This window comes from Triticum dicoccoides, chromosome 2B (genome assembly GCF_002162155.2).
Source record: "Triticum dicoccoides isolate Atlit2015 ecotype Zavitan chromosome 2B, WEW_v2.0, whole genome shotgun sequence".
Lineage (NCBI taxonomy): Eukaryota > Viridiplantae > Streptophyta > Magnoliopsida > Poales > Poaceae > Triticum > Triticum dicoccoides.
Genome location: NC_041383.1, coordinates 470,405,832 through 470,415,742, shown reverse-complemented (window position 1 = coordinate 470,415,742; position 9,911 = coordinate 470,405,832).

Genomic DNA, 9,911 nt, shown 5'->3' with positions numbered 1-9,911 from the left:
ATACACCATCTATAGGTCTCTCTCGCACACTATGTATGATACTCTAGCTAGTCCAAGCTAGATATCTTGGGTGCACTCATCGTACTCACACAAATTCCTTGGCTCTTTGCCCGTAACTCTCTCACGCACCACTATGTCGTCTCGGAGCTCTTCCCCCCCTCTCTCAAACTCTCCATCCACCTGGGTCACACATACACATGCATATCTCACTCGCACTCAATAGGCCCATCTAAAACTCTATCTCTCTCCATCATTCTCTCTCCATCTCACACGCACACACACACACACAATCTCATGCCCAGCTAGCCAAGTATGATGGTCTCTCACTCAATTGTAGGCACACGCAGTCCCCCGTATATGTATATGACTAGCTAATCTTAGTCTCCATCACAAACATGTGCATGGTCTATCTCGATTTCTCTCAGGGCATCTTTCTATCGCGCACGCACTCCCTCGATCTCCCACTCATATAGTCCCCTCATGATCTCTAGGGGATCTCTCTATCACAAACACACCCTCTCTCCCTCCCCATGCGTCCATGCCATCCATGTGTCCCTCTCGACCTTTTTTCCTTGTTGGCCAGACCTCTATTGGACATGTGCTACACGGGTATCTCTCTCCGTTGCAAACAATCACACACTAGCTATCTTCGTGTATCTCCTCGCCTCGCTTTTCCATCTCGGAGATGCATGCGTGATATGTTCACATAAGAAACGAAAAAACACACTCTCTCTCTAATTTATCGTTTGTTGTCACTTTCTCTTTCACACACATACTCTTTTTGCACACTTACTCATTCTCCTTCACACGCACTTGATCTGTCTCGACTGAGGCACTCACCTCCGTCCATAGCACATAGATTTATTGAAAAGTCAAACATCACAAAGTTTGACCATGTACGTGGAGAAAAAGAATTACATCTAGTACGGCAAACATATACCATTAGATTCACCATGAGATGTAGTTTTGTATGATGTATCTTTGGTATTGTAGATATAAATAACATTTGCGTAAACCTGATCAAAGTTTCCAAAGTTTGACTTCTAAAAATTTTACATGCACTGCATTATCGAGCAGATGGAATATCTCTTTCCCCCTCTCAGCTATCTGATGCACCACTCAGCCTTATCGGGGCTCCTCAATCTCTCTCAAACTTTATTGGTCAGTTTGGTTCATGACCTGACCCTCATGCCTTGATGGTCGGTACTGCCTGGTGTGGACGTGAGATGTAAAATATTTCTGCCTGGCCAGGCTTGTGTGGTGCTGAAGCGTTTGGTTCATGCCTGGGCCAGGCAAAGCATCAACATCCCATCAATCAATCCATGCATCAATTATTTAATGCTAATATCCATCCATGTTGCTGTTAGCCTCGTGGCCGCACGACCAGGCATGGCCAGGCGTTCGAAATCGGTCGCTTGGGCCAGGCTACTTGGAGTGTCTGGAGTTCAGCCAGGGTAATTAAAGTGCAAGGGAGGCCAGCCCAGGCGGGCTTTCTTTTTCACAGGGTAGCAACCAAACAAGCGTGCATGAAATCCAGCCACAACCCCAGGCCACGCAAAAGATGCTCACGACGCAAGCCAAACGGGCCTTATATCGTCCTGGTTCACACATACACATGTCTCGCTCGCGCTATACATATAGACCCATCCAACACTCTCCGCCCTTGTTCTCTCTCCATGTGACACGCACCCCCTAAGTACCATAATCCCTCACTCCATCATAGGCTCTGTTTAGATCCATGGGTTAGAGTTAGTTTGGGTTAGTTTGGAGTCAACTAACCCAAAAAAATCCAAACAAGAGGGTTAGTTTAGGTTAGATGCATCTAACCCATCCAAAAAACTAACCCATCCAAGAGGTGCTTATCTGGGTTAGTTCTTCTCGGGACCACTAATAAACACTTTTTTCTCTCGCTCTCGCCGCAGCAGATCCCTCCCCACTTCCTCGAAGCTTCTTGTCCTCTCCCTCCCTCCCTCTCGCACCGCCCGTGAAGGTGCCTCGCCGTATCCGCGCTCCATCTAACCCTGCCATCCAAACACCTCTTTACTTAGAGTTAGTTCAGGGTTATAATCTAACTCTAACCTCTAACTGAGTTAGAGTATCCAAACAGGGCCATAGGCGCAAGCACTCCCCCCCTCCTAAGTGTGATTATCTCTTACTAGCCATCAGGAACACACATATTGTCTCCTTCCATCCATATGTCTATCTCGATATCTCTCGGGGCATCTTCTATCACACACACACCTTGTCACTCGATCTCCCACCCATGTAGTCCCATCACGATCTCCAGGGGATCTCTCTATGACAAACATACACGCTCTCTCCTCCCCATGTCTGCATTTTCTCCGTACGTCTCTCTCGACCTCTCTCCCTTGTTTGTCAGAACCCTCTTGGCTACGTGCTAGGGGTCTTTCTCTCTCGATTCCAAACAACCACACACTATCTCCTCACCTTGCCTCCGTTGTCGAAGATGCATGTGTGATATGTTTGCATAAGACACGCATGCTTTTTCTCCACTTTTATCGTGTGTTGTCCATGTCTCTTTCACACACGCACACACACTTTTCTCTCTCTCTCTCTCTCTCTCTCTCTCTCTCTCTCGTCAGGGACTCTGTCACGTCCATAAGCATATGGATGTTTTGAAAAGTCAAACCTCAAAAAAGTTTGACTAGGTATATGTGGAGAAAAACATTACATCTGGAACGATCATTAGATTCATTGCAACATGTACTTACTTCATACTATCATTTATCTTTGATATTGCCGATATAAGTAATTTCTTTATAAACTTGGTCAAAGTTTCAAAAGTTTGACTTTAAAAAAATGTTGTAACTACATTATCGAACGGAGGGAGTAGCTCTTTCTCTCTCTCTCTCTGCTATCTCTCACGGGCCTCCCCTCTCACTCGAACTCTCAATACCGACGGATTATACGCTCACTGTGTCAGCGTATAGCTCTGTATATTGTTTAGTTGACCGGTCAACCAATCCACATGCTGTGTTGTCAGCTCGTGTTCTGTATCTTGGTGTGCTGGCCCATGTGGCAGTGGGTGAAAATAAGTAAACTAGAGGCCCACCTGACACGCGGTGAAGGAAACAAAGTTGAAACCACTCGGGGTAGCACCCCGCACGCTAGTAAATTAAGGGCGCATTGAGGACAAACTTCTTGCGCGCGAAGGACACACTCGCGCACAATTCACCACTGCGCAGCGGCATGCACAGAAGGACGCACTCGCGCACACCCAGCACACAACACACACCAGCACACGTGTACACCGGCGTCGCTGCCGGTTGAGATGGACGGTGAGCAGAGGCCGCTCGGGCCAAAACCGCATCCGGCGAGCCTGGACTTCATCAGCAGCCTCCCCGATGACATGCTGATCGTCATCATCGGCCTCCTCCCCACAAAATCTGCCATGCGGACCGCCCTGCTCTCCCGGCAGTGGCGCCCCCTCTGGCGGTGCGTCCCCCTCAACCTCACCATCGACAGCTGCCTCTGCGACGGGGATTGCAAATGCATGGCCGCAGTCTCCAAGATCCTTTCATCGCACCTTGGGCCAGCCAGACGCCTTGACATCCGCATGTTCAGTACCAACTGCAAGGTCCAACCCAAGTTCGATGAGTGGTTCTTATCCCCCGCCCTAGATCAGCTCGAGGAGCTTAGCTTTGAAGTTGGACGATGTCGCTCTCTGCCGCCGTCCGCGCTCCGCCTCACGCCAACGCTGCGCCGCGCTAGCTTTAGCTCCTGCTATCTTCCCCAGATTAATGCCACGCCCGCCCTTCTTCTCCCTCAACTCAAGCAGCTCGACCTCTTCGATGTTGTCATCTCGAAGAGGGCTATGGAGCACCTGCTCCGTAGCTGTATTGCACTCGAGTACCTTCGTCTTGAGCAGATCCACGGGTTCATTAGCCTCCAGATCGCCTTGACGAATCTTCGATGGATTTATGTGTCTTGCTGGCCCCACAACCAGACATCAATTGGGAAGAGATCACTCCAGCTATTCCACGTTATGGTCATTGAGAATGCGCCTTTCCTTGAGAGATTGCTTGTATCGGATCTAGAAGGTCCAACAAAAATCAGGGTCATTGATGCGCCAAAATTGACAGCGTTAGTGTACTCGTCTGCCAAATTCTCTGAACTCTTTATTGGATCTGTAATCGTTCAGGTACAACACTCATCTTCTTCTCCGCCTTCTTGAAATTCACATTTTTAAATTTCTTCTTGATGTATTTACGACCGTCTTCTAGAAAATGATTCCCACAAGCTTGACCCAGTCCATGCGCACAGTGAAGATCTTAGCACTAAAATCTATCGGCCCCAATCTGGATCAAGTTGTTGGATTCCTTACATGCTTTGCATGCACGGAGAAGCTACTCATCGAGGTGAAACTTCTTTCCTATTAGTAAACGGTAATCACAACGTAGCTCAATTTTTTCGTAATTTTCCCAAATTACGATGACAAGTGTAGTGTTCAAAACTACATCTACGCACTGCACCGAAAGAAATGTTTTTAGTATTTTTTCTCACGTGATCACCTGCATCATTTTTATGCTGTACTACTATAGTAGCCTAGGCTAGTCATAGTGGAAAGTAACTTAGACTACTCCAGTAACTCTATGGTTACCCTAAGGGCAAGTACTACCTCCGTCCTGGTTTACTCTTCCAATTTTGTTGTATCAAAATTTGACCATAGATTTAACTGACAAAATGTTACTGCATGTCACTAAGAACTATATCGTTGGATTCGTATTTGAACATAATTTCAAATGGTGTAATTTTTAGTGACATGCATTGGCATTTTCTTAGGTAAATCTATGGTCAAAATTTTATACTAAATACGAGGTAGTATTCCCTCCGTCCCAAAATTCTTGTCTTACATTTGTTTAGATACGGATGTATCTAACACTAAAATGTAACTAGATACATCCGTATTTAGACAAATTTAAGACAAGAATTTTGGGACGGAGGGAGTACAAAAGTGGGCTATGTAGGCCAAAACATGTGCCAAATTCACTTGTGATGCATTTGGCATCGATGCCCCTCCATTGCTCACCTGGTGCCCCAATCTGGAGCACCTACTTTGCTCCGGTGCCAAATTAACTCACACCATGAAAAAACACTGCGTGGGAGAGAGAGAGAGAGAGAGGACTGAGGCAATAAAAAAACACTTGTTTGGGAGAGTGAGAGGCTGGTGTAGTTGGTTTGATTGATTTGTTTATACATGTGGGTCTGTGTGCACAGCGGTGCCAACTCTCTCACATCGCGAGAGCGGTGCCAAAATCTTTTGATTTGACATTGATGCGTATTATGTGGCATACTTTTGCGAAATATGGCATCGGCCACATAGTGGAAGGCAACAAATGCCCAAGCTCTTCACGTGCTCCTAGTTAAATGAGAGGAAACAGAAACACAGAGAGAGAGAGGGAGAGAGAGAGAGTGAAAAAATATCACTAGCCAGCCAACCCTATCGTATGAGCGAATGATATTGGTACCTCTTGATGACACGGCAATCTTATGCAGCCAACTGCTCTAATATGTTCTCTTCTTTTGCAGATAAAAAAACCCAAAAGTGAAAAATGTGCTGCACTATAACAATCTCATCGAATGCCTTGATCTCCATCTTACAGAAATTGATTTGATCGACTACCGATGCAACACATCTGAGATTAAATTGGCCAGGTTCTTTGTTCTGGAGGCAAGTGTGCTCAAGGTAATGAGGCTTGGCATTCTCTGGCGCAACAATGAATGTCATGCTGATCACCGCAAGCGTCTAAGCCTAAATGACAAAGTCTTCGCATAAGCTGAATTTGTTTTTGAAACATCAAGTGGCCAGAGACTCGAAAACTTATTTGCCGATTAGTGACTTGTCACGGGATTTTAGTTTGTACGACAATGCTGCATCCACCTAAAGTAACGAAAGTTCTTACGTGAACTTCCTAGTAATTCCCTATTCCTAGGTGCAGCATTACTCCTAACATTTGTAATATCAGTTTGAAACTTGTAATATTGCCGTGTCCTATTCCTGCGTTTTCAAAATCCCGCGAATCAAACAGGTCCTGAGTTGGTGAGGATGTTGTGCCTCCCATCTTTCACCAGTAGCCGTCGGATCTAGATCTGACGCATACAAACCAAGCTTCTCCATTTTTGCAAAAAGATGCCCGCACTTGTTCCCTATTTACAAACAACTCCTTGGCTCTCACAATCAACCTTATCTCCTACCCACCACATCTAGAAGGCCGTGGAAAAATGTGGCATGATGGCCGCTGCCGGAGCAGTCCACCCCCAATCTTGGTGTTCCGTGCAATGCACGACATCTATGCACGGGAAATTATGTCAAACAGGGCTAGTTGTAAGCAGGCTAGCTCTATAGCCATGATGATAGTGACTGCAGACGGTGAGGCTGACTATGGTATGCAGAACGCGGCGCCTATACTCAGGTGTCATCTCCGGCGCAGGGTCTTGTCACTTCACTGTGAGGAGCAACACATAATAATTTGACCAACGTGTAGTACAATGCTAGTAATCCTAGGAGTACTACATTGGTACTACTACTACTAGTACTAGTAGCACCACCGTCTGGATTTAGGAGTACTACCACATCCATCTGGATTTTAGTATTTTACTAGCAATATCTAGTAATGCATGTCACAAAAAATGTACTACCGCCTCTGTAAATAAATACATGGTGTTTTATTCCTATCGGCGAGAGAACTTAATGTTTTCTTGCTAACTAGAGTCTTAATAGGATTACATGCAATGAACTAAACACTGCATGTCATGTTTGGTAGTCTCAAGTCATTGAAAGCATGCACGACCCACATCTCCCATTGGTTGATATGTCACGAAATAAGAAACAAGGAGGGAGTTAATGCACCGTGCCTAAGTGTTTTGGGATTATTTGATTTTCGTAATGTGAGTTAAACAACATTTTTGTTTACATGCATTAACATTTTATTAGTTAAATCAAAGGTCAAAACTTGGCGCAAAATGCAAAGGGGACCAATAAACCAGTAAACATCAAACTTCTCTCGTTTGGCCCCAACTAGAGGTCCGGTGAGATGACTATACTGCACCGGCATGGAGGGGGGCGCAACTTCATTGACTTACGGCAACTGCCTTTCGCTGAATGACACGTGGGCCCAGGGGGTGGCTGGCCCACCTATCATACAGCCAAAGGCAGGTGCAGTAGAGGACCGAGGAGTAGTATGAAATCCTACGCACCTACGCACGCTAACCAAGGGCAAGAGTGATCACTCGAATTGCAAGATCAGTTGACTAGTAGAAGCTAAGCTAGACCCATGGAGGTGATGAGCGCGAGCATCAGCCGGCTGTGCCAGATGGTCCACGACGCCGGCCTGTGGCCCGGCAACAAGGAACGTCTCTAGGTAGTATTGCTTGAGGCCGGCAGGGCAAGGGGCTGCTTGGACGACAGCTTCATCTCCTTGTTTGATGAGGTCCTCGTCGGTTTCCTCGACAAGTTCACCGTCGTCAAGAAGCTCGCGGACGACTTTGACGTAAGCCTTCAGCCGACGCGCCCAGGCTCTGCGATGCCCGCCACCCTCAACGGCCACTATGGTTACAACCTCTTCGATGCACTGGTGGCCCTGTGACTGCCCGCTGTCGCGCCGGAGAATGTCCACCTTGAGGTCGCGCTCGCCGCGCAGCGCCTGGCGCAGCAAGACACCATGGACATAATCACCCACGTCTACGCGCATGCAAGAGGAGGACGATAGGACGCTGGCCTTCTTGGACCGTAGGGCAACCTTGGATGCACTATTCAGAAGCATGTTGAGCTCGCCGCCAACACCGCTGCTCCTCACACGTTGGTTGGTGACCCGGCGCACTAGGGTGTGAGGATGTCGTTGATGGATCCGTATGTATTTTTATCTTTCCGTCAAATCCATGTAGTAGTATATGATACTTTAGTAATTATCTTACCTTTCACATCAAATTCATAATTTTCGTACGTACTCCGTGCATGAACGGCGCCAGAACCAAACTTCTCATTACTCTAGGCAAAATCGTTATTTTCTATCTATCGATCGCGCCATGGAGCAGAACCAAATTTTACAAGTTACGAGTTCAAAAGGAAAAGCCTGCCGTGTTCGCGTTGCACCCCCACACGGTTGGTCCGGCACGCAGCTCAAGCGGGAATGCGTGCGGTGTTGCATTTTCACTTACAACTGGGACCGTAGTTGAGCAAACCGACTATCGGCAAACCCCCACCCCGCCCACCGCGCGATGGTTGAGAAAACATGAGGGAGAAGAGATGGCTATAGCATGGACTCCAAGAAAATTGGTGTCAGATGGGACTCGTGTGGGTGGCGTGTGGCATAGTGCTAGACGTGAATGCTAGTTATGGCCCATGCCACCCCACTATCTCGAGCCTATATCGAGGTACAGTACATAGAACAAATTTCCTGCAGTCCGTGCTCAGCACTCCTCTATCTCTCTTCTCAGCCAGCCAGCGGGCGCACGGAGCCCATCGTCTATTTGCTCACAGGCGGTCCCACATGTCAGTGAAAACACAAGCGGACCCACTGAACCTGCACATCTTTCACCTCGACGTGCTGGTGATGAAAAACAAATCCAAGAAAGATCTTCGGTGGCCGCTTTTGGAGTTACTCAAGAGTAGTAAGATTCTATTTACAGCTTAACCCAAGATGCACATCTTGTGGCTTCAACTTATCAACTACCACTCTATTTTCTTTCATGACACGACCTGGATGCTGGATGTCCCACGTGTCGGTAAAAGGAGGAAGAACCCGACCAAATCTTCGGTTGTGCTCTCAGATTGGACTAGTTATGCTAACTTAAAAATTTTATTGTGTACTCCCTCCGTTCCAAAATACTTGACTTCCATTTGTCCAAAAATGGATGTGCCTATATACTAAAAAATGTCTAGATACATAATATATTTTGACAAATAGAAGGCATGTATTGTGCAACGGAGGGAGTAGAATGGATGCAAGTTTTTGTATTGGGAAGAAGATTACATCCATATATTGATAGAGCGCAATTTAGTAGATGTTCTATCATTTTTAGCTAGCACAGTGGCTATAGATGAGATTAGTGCACTTGTTGATACTCCTACTTGGTATGCGTGTTGCTGCTTAGATGCAGAGAAAAACGGACCGGAGGGAGTACTAGAATAGAGGCTAGACATGAGACTAGATGCGAGGAAGCAACGTCTACTTCTGTACACTCGAAGAAGAAAGAAGCACGCAAGATCGAGCCTCCGCAGATCAATAATGAATGCATCAAGAGGCACTAATCCAACTTACAGGAGTAGTAAAATGTATTCTTGTGGTTCTTGTTTTCTTTGGTCTTGCTTTTCTAGTCATAATTATCGTTGGAGTTCGTGCAAAATGGAGGTCCATTTGGGGTCATGCGTTGCAGTTGGCCTTACAAGTGGGACCGCAGTTAAGGAAACCGACTATGGGCAAACCCCCACCTCGCCCGCCGCGCGATGGCTGAGTTAGAGAAACAATGAGGTTGAAGAGATTGCTCTAGCATGGACTCCAAGAAATACGATGTCAGATGGAAGTCGTGCTGGTGGCGTGTGCTGTACTCCTGGATGTGAATGCTTGTTCTGGCCCATGCCACCCTACTACTCCTACTAGTTAGTACTATATAGTACTACTAGTATCGAGGATTCGAGGTGCTGGTTACGTAGTATAGTATGGCGACAGTAAAAACACCCGCACGACGCGAAAGCATGTGAAGCTAGTACAAATAGTGTACTACTATTGTTGATTGGCCCCATCTGATAACCTGTTGCAATGCACGTACAATTATGTATTCGGAATTTTTTTTTGCCTCGTCACACCACTCACTCACAGAAGCAACTCAAAAGCCATTCATAAATTTAGTAAGTTTATCACAGGCATATTATTTTATTACACACAACAGGT